At 37.8% G+C, this 13,962-nt stretch overlaps 2 protein-coding genes across 2 annotated transcripts in view; both read right to left on the reverse strand.

The window, feature by feature from the left end:
• The window catches only part of ttll1 (tubulin tyrosine ligase-like family, member 1), a 327,240-nt gene that overhangs the window by 217,391 nt on the left and 95,887 nt on the right, over positions 1-13,962 (reverse strand). The window lies entirely within an intron of this gene.
• The window catches only part of LOC143718368 (uncharacterized), a 295,554-nt gene that overhangs the window by 108,401 nt on the left and 173,191 nt on the right, over positions 1-13,962 (reverse strand). The gene's annotated exons all lie outside the window — the stretch shown is intronic.

Genomic DNA, 13,962 nt, shown 5'->3' on the forward strand with positions numbered 1-13,962 from the left:
ATATATTCTATATTACCATTTCCCGCAGTGTTTGAGCTGTAGTTGAAGTTCACTGGGCCTGTGATGGTGTTTCCAGTGAGTACAGGAGCGCTTACAGTTGCTCCTGTTCCAGCATTCACATCAACACTGCTGCTCATCTGGACTGGAATAGAGATAGAGAGATTAATTACATTGCTTAAATCACCACTTTAACATTTCTGATATGTTTTTCTTTTATCACTATTACCTTTTGGTTTTTTGTTTTCCGGCTCATCTGGTGTGTTATCATGCTGTTCAACAGAAGCCATTGTCCTTTACTGACTTACAGCTGTTGGACAAGAACACAAATGTCTATAAGGAATCGTATGTTCTCAGACACTTTCCAAAAATACAAAAAAATAGCAGAGTATAAGTGCTGTCAATCGATTTAAAAAATAAACTAATAATTTTTTTGGATTTTTGGTCATTTTTTGGTAATCGCGATAAACAGTAAAGTTTTAAATATATTTTGATATTGTAATACTTTCACATTAAATCTCCAAAATAATGTAGAAACAGCATAAAAACATAAATATTTGTACAGATATTGCTGTAGCTGGCCAACAATGACCCGTTCAAAGACCTTCGCCAGAAAAGGTAGATTGGCAATAGGCCTATAGGTAGATACATCTTCAGGATCAGAGCCAAGCTTTTTAAGAACTTTGTCTTAAAGGAACACACCGACTTTTTGGGACTTGAGCTTATTCACCGTATCCCCCAGAGTAAGACAAGTCCATATGTGGCCACAGGAAAATGACAAAGGACCAACAAATATAAGTGGGGTTTGTATTTTATTCCTTATAATAGGTACGCGACTATCTCCGCTGTCGCGGCTGCCATCTTGGTTCCGCTCGACGCAACTTCGGATCGCCTCAGGCGACGTGCGGTGTTACGGAAAAAAATGCTTCTGTTGTTTTGTTGATGGTGTAATTTCCGGGTTTTCATTGGTAACACCACCGGAAGAACCATAGATACCTTCTCGTTTTCAGTCACCTTCTTTCCTGTTGAACTACTGGCCGTGTGAGTGCGCCAAAGTGTGTTGCTCGCAAAATCGTCGTCGTTTTTGCTGAAGGGGAGTAAAAACATTCCTGAAATTGTAATAGACATTTAGTTTAATTGCTAAACTACAAGTGAAACGAAATTTCAATGAATTTGAACGACGACCACGGGAGTTTTACCACCCGCAAAATCTGCTATATATTAGAGTGTGCGTGAAATTTATCTGGTGTCAAATAGTAAAGCTATAATTAAGTTGTTTTGTTAGATGGAGCTATTCTCATTGTAGATAATGTAGTAGTAGAAGGCAGTTACTGAAGTGAGCCTCTGGAGGGGGCTGTAAGTTAACACCAGTAAATGACAGAGAGAGGAAATCTTCATGGTCTAATGTAGTTAGTGTGACTAATACGAGGGTTTCCTCATTTATGCTGTAGACCACAACATTTAAGAAAGGACTCAAAGGTGTGAAAAAAAATATATATATATATAAAATATATATATATATTACAGAAAATACTGTAAACAAAAAATGAAGTGTCCTCCACTTACACATTTTTTCTGGTGTATTCAGCAAAAATGCCAAAGGTCAAAAGAAAGAAAAGTAAATGTAGTGAGAAGCTAGAGCCAGGAAGGGGCCGGTTGTTTTTGGAGGAAAACTTTAGTCAGCTGCCATCTACACATGATCAACTAAAGTATGGACGTCTGCTGTTACTTTATTATGTCGGCGACAAGTCTCCAGCTCAAACTGTGAAAGCTATCCAAGAAATGCTCCACTGTACGCTCAATCCCCATCACATAAGACATTTGGCAAAGAGAGTGCAGAAATATGAGCACCACCTCACTCGTCAGTCAGACATGGACAGCTACACAAAGGTAAGCATGACCCCATATACTGTTTTTTCTTCAATAACTGTAGCTGTATATGTAACTGTTAATTGCCTGAAGTCTCTAATAATATTAAGTAATAAAATAATAAATTGAGTACTATATTTAATCATACTTGCTGATGATTCTGGAATATGAGTGTTATCAGCAATGCATAATTATAAAAATAATTGCCTCCATTTTATTTTTTTACAGATATGCCTTGAAGATTTTGTAAAATTCACAGCAGTCCCTGACCTGCCTGATGTTCAAGCTGATGTAGCTATGTCTGAGGATCCCAGTCCTACTACGCCTTCCACTGAGTTCTCTTATCAAACAAGAAGCCTTCCTTCCATCACTGATGTTGTTCACAGCCCAGCCTTAGGACCCTTTGATCTGAACAATGCTCAGCCTCCCCATGGTGTTGATATGCATGTTGACCCAAGTCTGCCTTCCACTGGAGATGTTGGACCCACTGATTCGGATTACACATCACACACACCAGATGTTCAATCAACATCAAGTGAAAGTCCAACAACACTGATGAAAACAACAAAGTCCAAGGTCCTAGGCACCCCTGACACACCACTATCTATTCGTTCCTTACAGCGAAAGGGTTTGTTGACACCAAGGTAACTTAAGATGCAACAGACATTAGCTTTTGTTGCAAGACAAAGAGCTGAGATGAAGAAAAATCACTTGAACAAAGTGAAAAAATTAAGAGCTAAATTGAAGGCACCAGCACTACAGGTTATACAAGTAAAACATCTCAGACAACTTCTGAAACGGAAAGATGCATCATTAGCAAAAATTGCTGAAATTCATTCCAGATACTCCAAACTAGCCATAGTGAAGGAACTTTGTGATGTTAAAGGAAAACCAACACAATTACAAAAAATGCACAAACGTTTTAAAACACAGCAATAAAACCCGAAGGAGGACAATTCAGGCACAAGGATTAAATGATGGACAAGATGCTACCATTGCTGATTTGCAGGGCAAGCTCAGAGAAAAAAATTATGCCATCTGCCAGCTTCACTGTGACAATATGTGGCTACAGGATACAGTTAATGATCGGCAGCGTGACTCGAAATTAAAAAAGGAGGAGAAGCAGTATCCCACAGAAATGAGGATGCTTGTTTATGAAGCAATAGTGAATAATCTTCCTACAAAAAACATCCCCACTTTAATTTCTCAGTTTGCAAAGCGCACTGGTGTTGATATCGGAGATGTCCCACATAGGAGCACAGTGGAAATGATGTGCCGTGAACTTGGCACAATTTCAGATTTTCAAGTGGCTGAGCATATGCTAGAGAACAAGGATATGACATTAGGTTTTGATGCAACAACTCAGGAGGGTGTACACCTCAATTCAATGCATGTAACTTCATCTGACAAGTGCCACATTATTGCAGTTGATCCTTTGGCTGGGGGAACTGCAGAGGACTATGAAGTGCACATTAATCAGTCTGTAGACAATTTAGTTGAGGTACATTGTGCTTTTCACAAAGCTGAGAAAATGAAGGACAACACAATAGACTTTCCAAAGGTAAGGTCAGAAATAACTGCATCTGATTCAAATTCTATGACAGACATGGCAGCTGTTAACCATGCCACCATTGAGCGATTAGAGAATTCCTGGGGCAAAAAAATTAATGAATTAAATTGCCACCTACATCCACTAGAAACTATTGCTACTGAATGTCGCAAAGCATTGAAGCAGAAGGAACCATCGAACATTGTGAAGAAGGTGTTGGGTTCAGATTGCATGGCCAATGATTTAGTGCTGGGGTTGAATAAATTCAGGTACAAAGATGCAGCTGGGGACCCAAAAGGTTTTGTGCTTGCATTGTCTAATGCCAAACTGCCTCGAGGTTTGCTGCCAAGATATAGAGGAAACAGGCTCCATGTTATGTTCCTGATCTGTGAACGGCTTGATGAACACAGAGAATTCTTTGTGAAGTTTCTTAACGGACAACCCTTTTCATGCAACAGGCTCAGAGGTGCCCTCCAACATGATTTTTAAAGTCCTGTTGCAATGGTGGAAATTCAGGTGCTTGGTCTTTTGGGGAAAGTGCGGACTGGGCCTTGGATGTCGAGATTTTACAGGGGCGCAGCCTCTGAAATCAGTCACATAGAAGGTTTAGTCATGGTAAAGGAGGTTCTAGATGGGTTAAAAGTATTTTCACAAGATCCTCAACAAATTCTCTCTGTGAAACATGATATGTTTGGTGCTGAGCTGTCCAGAAGTCCAGATCTTGAGGCTCTTCTGGTGGAACCTGTGGACAGAGATCTCTTTCTGTCAATGATGGAAGGATGTATAAATGCAGTCCAAAATGTCCTCATAAGGCAGTACCAGAGGTACTTTAACATGGATGTAAATGATCAGCTGAAAAAGGAGACAGAAAGTGCTCGTTTACATAACATTGATGCAGAGCAAGTGATGGGCATGTTTTCTGCTCTGAAGGACAAGGCCCCAAATGCCACCTTGTGCTTCATCTCCTGTAAGATTCGTGCTCAGAAAAATAAAGTACTGGATTACCTGGATGGATTGACATCTGAAAAAAGAGAAAAACTGATTAAAGTTGCCATAACAAATGCAAAGAAACAGAGGCAACGGAGAAGAAAGAACTGTGCTGAAATTCAAGAGGAAGTAATGAAGAGACTTGCAGCTAAACAGCAGCAAAGACTGGAAAGTGACAGGAAGAAGCTGGAGGCAAAACTGAAGAAGCCAAACTCTGATTTGAGCATTGAGTTCCCAGCGATGGATGAAGACTGCAGGTTCAATGTTGATGAAATTGTAGGGGGCAAGGTTGTGGGCAGAAGGATATGCCACATCTGGTTTGACAAGGACACAAAAAGTGAAACCATGTTATGTACAAATTGATAAATATCTGAAGAAACAAGGAGGCACATATGTTATTGGCTATTGGCTGGAAGACGAAATTATGAGGATGATGCCACTGATTATGAAATTTCAAAATACGAACTTGCATCCGATTCTGAAAGATTTGACCCTATCTTAATGTGGGTGAAATGTAATGTAAATGTAATACATGAAATAGTTATGCATTTAATGTTTTTGTTTTTAATCTAAAACTTGTAAAGGAGTTTAAATACAAAACCCTTTGGTAAAAACAAATGAGAATAATAATTAGTGCGATAATCTATGGCCGATTTTGGGGCTATTAGCGATAGTTTATCAGTACTGCAGCAATTAGTTTGTTTTGTTTCACGCCAAAACCTCTAAAACAGTCATTACACAAGGTGGTACAAGTACACTGTTGTATTTCCAAATCGTTTTAAATCTTTATAACTTTGTTTTTATAAGTGCTGTCTGAATAAAGTGTATTATTTGGTGTAATTAGTGGGGTTTTTTAAATATATATTATGGTGTATCTGACTTTTTTTACAGAAGTAGAATATGTAGGATATGGCAAACAGCTTATCCTAAAAGATTCAGGTCAATATCTAAAAAAATTAAAAAGTTATAGCAAAAAAACATTATAATTTTTATGATTCGGACGGTCACACCTTTTGTCTAATTTTAATGGAAAACTAGGGACAAAATAAAGTGACGACCTTCGAGTTTCAAATGGCCAGTATTTTGTTATTCTTGACCCCATAAACATGATCTTGGTGTCATTTTAAAGGATTTTTCAAGCTCGTTATCTGAACAGCTAGTTTTAGCATTTAACCATGTTGAAAATTTTACTCACATACCTACTTATAATTAGTTAGGAGTTTCTGTTTCTTTTCCTGTAGGGCAGAAGACCCACAAACAATAAAACAAAATACAGTGCCAGTATATCTTTGGATCACAAAGCAAATTGTTCACCCCAAAATAAGGGAAATATAAAAGTACAATTTGTCGCCTCTTATTGTGTGCAATAATAATGAACAATGCAAATAAGGCAAAACCACCAGTAACAATAATACGGGTAGTGGTACTTCTGGAAAGAAAACATAACATCTTAGAACTAACATTACATGGACAGTTAGACTGAAATAATACTCACAAAATACACCTGAAATGACATAGTGTGGATATCATTCACTTTTTTTCCGTGTTTCTTACCGTACACACTAGTAAATCACTCCTTCCACGCGAACAGGCCTCGTCTGTACATGTGGTGCGTTACCTCAGCCACACTCACACATTCACGCAATACTGGGTAAACATCCATCTACATATCGATACAAATCGACATTCGAGGCAATCTTCCAGTAAACAGCAAATCTACCCTATCATAACAGCGTCATACATAGATCTGTACCTGAATGATGACAAATTACACTGAACAGCAGTCTCACACACACACACACACACACAGCATAACTCTGCGAGTTCCTCATTGCGCGTTTTTTTTATTTTTTTTTATTATTCATCAAACAATAAGCAGACAAAGAACAGACTAGATAGAACTTCTACAGGAATTAAATTATATCAAATACATGTAAAGCTTAAAAAAAGAAGAAAAAAAAGAATTATATATATATATACATATATAAAATGATAAATGAGGAAACATTATGCGTTAGAGGTATTACCAAAAAAATCATCATAATATTTAAAGAATCTGTCACTTTTCTTGTTCTTAATCAACCTTAGAGATTTGAGAAATGCATCAATTTCAATTAAGAAATGTGGGAAAGTAGGCTGCGATTTAGATTTTTGCTTGTGTAACCAGGTTGAAATTTCTTTACTTTTACGGTTGAAATGTCACCAAATCCTGATGAACATTGTTTCCTATACCGGTGTTTCTCAAAACCAAGAATGCAAAGAACGGACTTGTGTTCTTGGGGAGAACGCTCTTGCTAGTTGTTCTTGGAAGAATGAACTTACAAGGTGACGAGCACACAGAACGTTGCTGACCGTTTGAGACGATGAGTCTGTGTGCCGGTTGGCTCGCTCGGGTACGTTACACCCACAGGCGCTTATGGAGATTCTCACATCCGAAAACGTTTCATAACGTAAATTTTCATAAAAATGCCAATATTTGAAATCTACACAGTTGATTTCTTGCATCAAATGTTCTCAGAAGTGAATTTAGTGATGAAATAGCGTATGAAATTGTAGAAAAACAACTTACTTGACCTGCTTCTCCTTCCCGCTCCTTGAATGCCGAAATGAATGCTGGGATATTTCTGCCGTCAATTTCACACAAGTTACCAACCGATGCATCCTCGGTAAAATAGGTGTGTCAAGAACATTTCCGGGATTTTTAACTGTTCTTGCCAAAATGCAAACTTGTGTATTGGGACAGTACTTGGGCCACAAAATATGACGTTTCACAAGAACACAAGTATAGACAAGAACACAGATTGAGAAAGGCCCTAGATGTTTAAGAAGTGTTTTATTGCCAATATTTATGCCTGTATATGTTGTAGTCAGACCATGGAGTTAATACCGCTACTGTCCCTTTAAGAGGTCGCAGGCTTTGTGCCGTCATTCATGCGCCTCTCTCAGTTCGCGCCAGGATAACCTTAGCTGAGAGGAGATAATGTATTATTTTGCGCGTCGGTTTAAACACTTATTTCGGTTTTTATATGATGCAAACTTTGTTTTACGCATGTATAATTGTTAGTTTTGAGGTTGTGAACATGCAGTTAATGTGTCAATTGAATAGAAACCTTGTAAACGGACTTTTTGTAAGCTTTAAAGTAGACATGTTTCCACGTGCTAGTCTACAGAGTTTTCTGTATTATCTGCTAACAGGAGCTTGAGATCTGTGTGCTGTGTGGGAAAGACTGCATGTGACAGAGCCTTATGTATTTGTTTGTTGATTTGTACAGACAAATCCACTGTTCTGCCTTCATTAAAAGAGCAACCAGCAGATGGTCGTGGTCCGGGTCTTTTCTTCATTCAGCACAACACAGAATATACGAGGATTAACGGACGTGCATCCAACTGTTAAAGACAAGACACACCAGCTACACTTGTGAATAAAACATACATTTCCCAAACAAAATAAAAAAAATTAACAGTGCAATTCATTGAAGTATAAGCTTTATAATTATAGTAACAGATTATGTCATTTAACTGAAAGAATTTGGAAGAATCAAGGTGTGTACCTAACGTTAAATGACGATATAAACTATTCCAAAAGTTTTGAGTTTTTTCACACTGGAAGAATAAATGGATCAGTGTTTCATCCTTATTCCCACAAAATGAGCAAGAACGGTCAACATCCATATAATTTGCCACAGTTTTGTTCACCGGGTATATTTTATGTAAGATCTTATAAATGAACTTCTTTAGTCTTATTGGAAATGCAGTACTTATGAGGTAACAGCCAGGCTTCCAGTCTATAAGTTCAATAAAAGAGGCCCAATAAAATTTGCCTTTAGCAACAATATCATTTTTGTTTTCAAATCAGGGTCTTTGGTGACACTCTTACTAAAACTTAGATGACATTTAACAAGCTGATTTAGACCGGAAGGAATCGCTTTAAGCACTGCGTTATATTCTTTAAATGGTAAGAGGAAATTATGAACAGACATAAATTCTTCATGAGATAAAAAATTCCAAGATGTATAAAAAATTGAGAGAATTCCAATTATATTTCTGTTAAACCATTTAAAGAGAAAAACGGATTTATTCCTAATCATTTTATTAGAGTTGTTCCATAGAAAGGTTTTAATATGAAAAATTGTGGGTGTAGCATAACTTCCGAGCAATTTAGATTTGCAATTTATTCGGCAAGTAGTTATATTTCAATATAAAGGGAAGACCACCAATGTAAAGATATGATTCGGGATAATAAAAAAAACATATAAAATTAGGATTTGTTAAGCATCTTTTAATCCAATTTATCCGAAAGGTGTTCACCGTATCACTAAAATCTAACACATCAAGTCCACCCTTTTTCCGACTATTTGAAAATACTATTTTTTTTTAGCAAAACGAGATAATCCTTCAGCTTTGGACAAAAGAACCCTCCCATAAAGGGAAAGGTCTCTTTGGAGCCAAAGAATAAAGATGTTTTTGTTTTTTTAACCCGGCCAGAAAAATAAAGCTGTTGTCGAGCTGCCAAATTTTTTGTTAAATAAATACCAAGATACCTTACGGTCTCTTTTACTGAGATACCATCGATTGAAGAATCATCATATTTATAGAGCGTCATTATCTCAAACTTGGACATATTCAGTTTCAATCCAGAAGCACATGAAAACTGCTCAATTACATTTATAATCTTAGTTAATTGACTCTTTTAAAAAGAGAGTCGTCTCATCAGCTAACTGGGAGATTTCCATTTCTCTATCAAAGATCGATACACCTTCCAAGCTTTGTTCATGGATAATACTTAACGATAATAGTTCTGTAACTAAAATAAATAAAAAGGGGGAAATTGGACAGTCCTGTCTGACACCGCGGGTAATGAAACATCTCTTAGAAGTATTGAAGCTAATTAAGACAGAGCTGCTAATATCTCTATAAAACATTTCAACAACATTAACAAAAAAGTCACCAAAACCAAATATCTTGAGAGTCTGCAAAAGAAATCCATGCTCAAGGGTGTCAAAAGCTTTATAAAAGTCTAGGAAAAGAATCATGGCTTTAGAATGTATAAAATCTGCATAATCCAAATATTTTTACTGATGTGCCTATCTTTTATAAAACCTGATTGTGTCTCTGCAACCAACTGTGACGATGAACAGGTGTGTAATGAGGGAGTGAGATCAGGGGTGAAGACACGAGGGATACTGGGAAGTGTAGTGTAGACGAAGACAGAGTGGTGCAGATGAAGACTGTGACACACTGTATCATGATACCATCGATATAATGGACACAATTGTATTGTTCTTGCGAGTACACCAGAGTCCTATGCAATTATTCTTGCCTCACTAAATGCCGCAAAGTGTCCTCCTTTTTGGTGTTATGGAAATGGCCACCCTAATCACGTGCGAAATCCGGAAAACAAAACATGCGCTACACAACATTCCCAACTCTCATTGGTCGGTTCTTTCAAACACAAATTATTTTAATTGGCTTTTCTAAAACACACAAAAATAACTAACGAAATGAAAATTAAATAAATATTCTGCTTATTCATATGCTTTTTATTTGATTTATGTAACCTGGGTTACACAGCTATGCCTGCTACACTAGGGTAGACAAAAACATACCGCCCAGGTCATATGTTGCCAAAAGCCATTGAAAATGTTATTCCTCTCGGGCTCGCCGACTGCACTGCAGTGATGTTTAGTCGACTTGGCACATGCTGCTGATGAACATATAGGCCTCATAGCCCGTGGCTCCCTCATTGTTTCCTTCTGCTTCTATTTTCCAACATATGACTTCCCAACCATTCTTCTTTTCTTGGTGCCACAAGTGAATCTTTTGTTTCGGACACCACGTATTTATTCAAGAATACATAAATTACTAACAAGTTATGTAAGTGAGCTCCTCTGGACTTATTTTTTCTATTTGTCTAATGGGCTGGACCTTTCCTGAGGTAAATGTATTGTTGAATAAAGTTTTTTAAAACTAGCTGAACAGGTTAGACAGGCAGAATAATTGAGTGTTTTTTAGAGTTTAATATAAGCACTCGCTGTAATGATTGCCAAACATCTTCTCAGGACAAATATATAAGAGTATTAAGGTAACTAGCTGCGGGAAATAGCTGGAACATTTAGTTTTTGGTGATAATTGTCGACTACCCCACAAATACTGAAAATTAGCAGGAAAGGTAATCACAGTAGGAAATGGCAACACCAACACAGTCCTCTACCCACAAGGGTAGGAGGAGTTTCAGGAAAAATCTGCAAATCTAACTCGCAGGTCAGACGAGAGAAATTAGACCAAACATCCAGGCTGAGTCTACCGGCGGAAGGACCACTTAATGGCTTTTCCAAAAGCGCAAATCTACACAAACACACACACACACACATACACACACACACACACACACGTCACCGTGGACTTGGACACAGGCACTCCAAAAAGTGTCACCCACTGCAGCACCACCACTACCACCATGCAAGAGAAGGTCCTTCCGCCTGGCCACCTCAGTTCCTGGAAGAAACAGATAAACAGCTGAGTTTAGTAAAACCCCTAATAATAACCAAAGACAGCATCACAACCAAAAATACAAATATACAATAATCCAGGTCAGTGACGACACACACACACTTAGATAACAAAAGCAAAATCTAAACAAAATACACACGGCTGAACTAAAGAAAAGAATAACAGAAAATAGAGTTGATGTAGCACACACACACACACTGGTTCTCATACCACTAACAGTCCTTGTTAACGTGTTTGCCAGCCTACGACGCGATCACAGCGATGCAGAGGACAGCGCGAACACCATCATATTCAAGATGGACTCATCTGTGTCACAAACGTGTCTGTGGAAAAGCGCAAAGTAAAATAGCGCGACATTTTAAAGTTCAGGAAAATGTCGAAATTGCCCGAGCAATTGTTTCCCAGCTCACTCCAAAAAAAGGAAGGAATTTCTTCAGGCATTGCGAAAGAAAGGCAACTGCACAACAACGATGTCCTGAAGAAAGGAACAGGTGTGCTGAAAGTAAAATGTTGTTCTATAAAACAAAACTCTAAAACATACGAGTATTGTGCTGATTGCCATTGGATGTTTGTTCGTAAGGCACTCTGGAGGCACATGAAAAGGTGCTCAGCCAAAAGAGAACATCACGAAAACAATCAGGGAACAAAAACAGTACTGGGGCTTACAGAGACAAAGGCTGCATTTTCAGGCACTGTTTCAGATGATGTCTTAAAACTCCTTGGAAGTATGAGAAATGATGAAACTGCAAGTGTGGTTCAAATTGACCCATGTCTTTTACATTTTGCCCAATCTCTCTTCAATAAACATGGCCGTGACTTATCAAGGCATGGACAGGCATATACACCAAAAAATCTATCTATTTACAGAGGAAAACTGAGGGACTCGCACACAACTATTACAAAGGGTGATAGGTAAGTTAAAGTAGATGACAAACATGTCTGTTGTTGTTCATTACAGTGTGTTTTTAGTTGTTCTGATCTGGTTAATTTCACTTTTAAATGACCAATTTTTAATCAATTGATTTAATTTACTGCAAGTATTGTAATTTTTGCCTTTCACTATCGGATGTTTAAAAAAGACATCCAAAATGTTCAAACAATATCAGTGGTATTAAATGGTTCCTTGATCAGATCACATATTGTATGTGGATAAATCAGTGAGGTTTTGTAATGTTTTAAGTTTGTTAGGGTCCTACATACATTTTATTTGGAGGTAAACTCTATTTCTGACATTTGAGCGGTGGGTAAACTCCATAATTGTACCAAGCAGCATATATGTAAAATGTTACCAGAGAGAGAGAGAGAGAGAGAGAGAGAGAGAGAGAGAGAGAGAGAGAGAGAGAGAAACGCCCTCAGAAAACACCCCCTGAGCGCGAGTCAGTCAGACAGACGGACAGCTACGCCGCTGTAGTGGCAGGAACAGGTAGAGCTGACACCACTCACCTGATCCAGATCAAACACATGCTGCAAATTATATGTGACAATATGTTAGCTTAAATACTCAGTGTGTCTGTCAAGAATGATCGTTATTTCTTAATCACTTTTTTTATTTTTTTTTTATTTTTTTTTTTTTATTCAATGTGTAAAATTGACCGACTCACCATACTTCTATATATCCTCTATATTACCTTTCTGATTGATTAATCTATATTTTAAAACATGATTGGGTCATGAATTTCATACATTTTTCTGGTAAATCCAATATTCGTCAATGTCATCGTTTAAAATAACATGCTATAACATTCAGGGGATGTTCTCTTCTGCTTTTGGGGAGAAAACTACTAACCCTGATTTTGTAAATATTGTATATAGTTCAGACATAATTATATTACTTGAGACATGGTGTCGTTTAGACCCCAAAATCTGCACTCCTCCAAACTACAGAGAGCTACGAATCCCTTCAATCAAACAGCCTAATATTAAAAACGGAAGAGATTCAGGAGGAATCATAGTTTGGTTTAAAGACCATCTGTGGCATTATATTCAGCCTGTGAAAAAAGGGAAAACACATATTTGGTTAAAACTTCAAAAAGAGCTTTTGTGTTTAGATGAGGACATGTACCTGTGTGCCACATATATCCCCCCATATGAGTCTCCTTATTATAATGAAGACATCTTCCCAACCCTACAGTCAGAGATCGTTTACTTTCAAGCTCTACACTGTAAAAAAATATGCAGGTGGGTGTTAAATACAACCTGTGCAAATCAGTTATATTTTACTTAAGTATATTAGTTAGCAAGTAAAATATATAAAAATGGGTACATTCTAACTACACTACCTATTTATTAACAGTAATATCTGCATCATTAAAAAAATGAGTAAAACATACCCCAATATATTAGTTCAGTCATTGCAAATTGCGCATGCGTCAACTTCAAAGTCCAGGCGGGAATCTCGGAATTCAAATTCAACGTCTTCCCAGAGGGACCACGAAGTGTTGAGCTCCAGGTAAGATGTTTTTTGATTTTTTTTTTGTCGTTGTTTATCATGTTGATATCATATAACCCAAATATTAACTTATTTAATGGTAAGATTAATCAAAAGATTTGTAATTTGGTCGCTTCTGTTATGTTGTCGGTGACACAGCCAAGCTGACAGGCTCGAATTTGAGGTTGGTCGATTTTGTCACGGTATACAAGTTCATTGCTTCCTTCTCGTCTCGTGTTTATGTTGTTGTATGAAAGCACGTGTGTAGTGGGCGTGAATGAGTGTCATTCCTTGATCCGCTCCAGCTGATCGTCATCACATCACCAGCTGCAGCCGATCTCATCTCACCATATATTCTCACAGTTCTCTCATCTCCTTTGTCAGATCGTTGGATGTTGTCTCTTGGATGTTGTCTCTCCGTGTGGTGTTCCTGTTGGATTCGTTGGATGTTTGTCTCTCCGTGTGGTGTTCCTGTTGGATTCGTCGTCGTCTCTTCGTTGGATTGTCGTTTGGGTTTTCACTGCACTTCACGGGTTCGTCTTCGACCATCGAGGTCCCTGCGTCACCAGTCCACACCCGTGTTCCTGTCTAGCTTTTCCTTGTTCAATAAAGAACTGAGTTT

This window comes from Siphateles boraxobius, unplaced genomic scaffold, assembly GCF_051911475.1.
Source record: "Siphateles boraxobius isolate OS27281-9 unplaced genomic scaffold, OSU_SipBor_1 61, whole genome shotgun sequence".
Classification (NCBI taxonomy): Eukaryota; Metazoa; Chordata; class Actinopteri; order Cypriniformes; family Leuciscidae; genus Siphateles; species Siphateles boraxobius.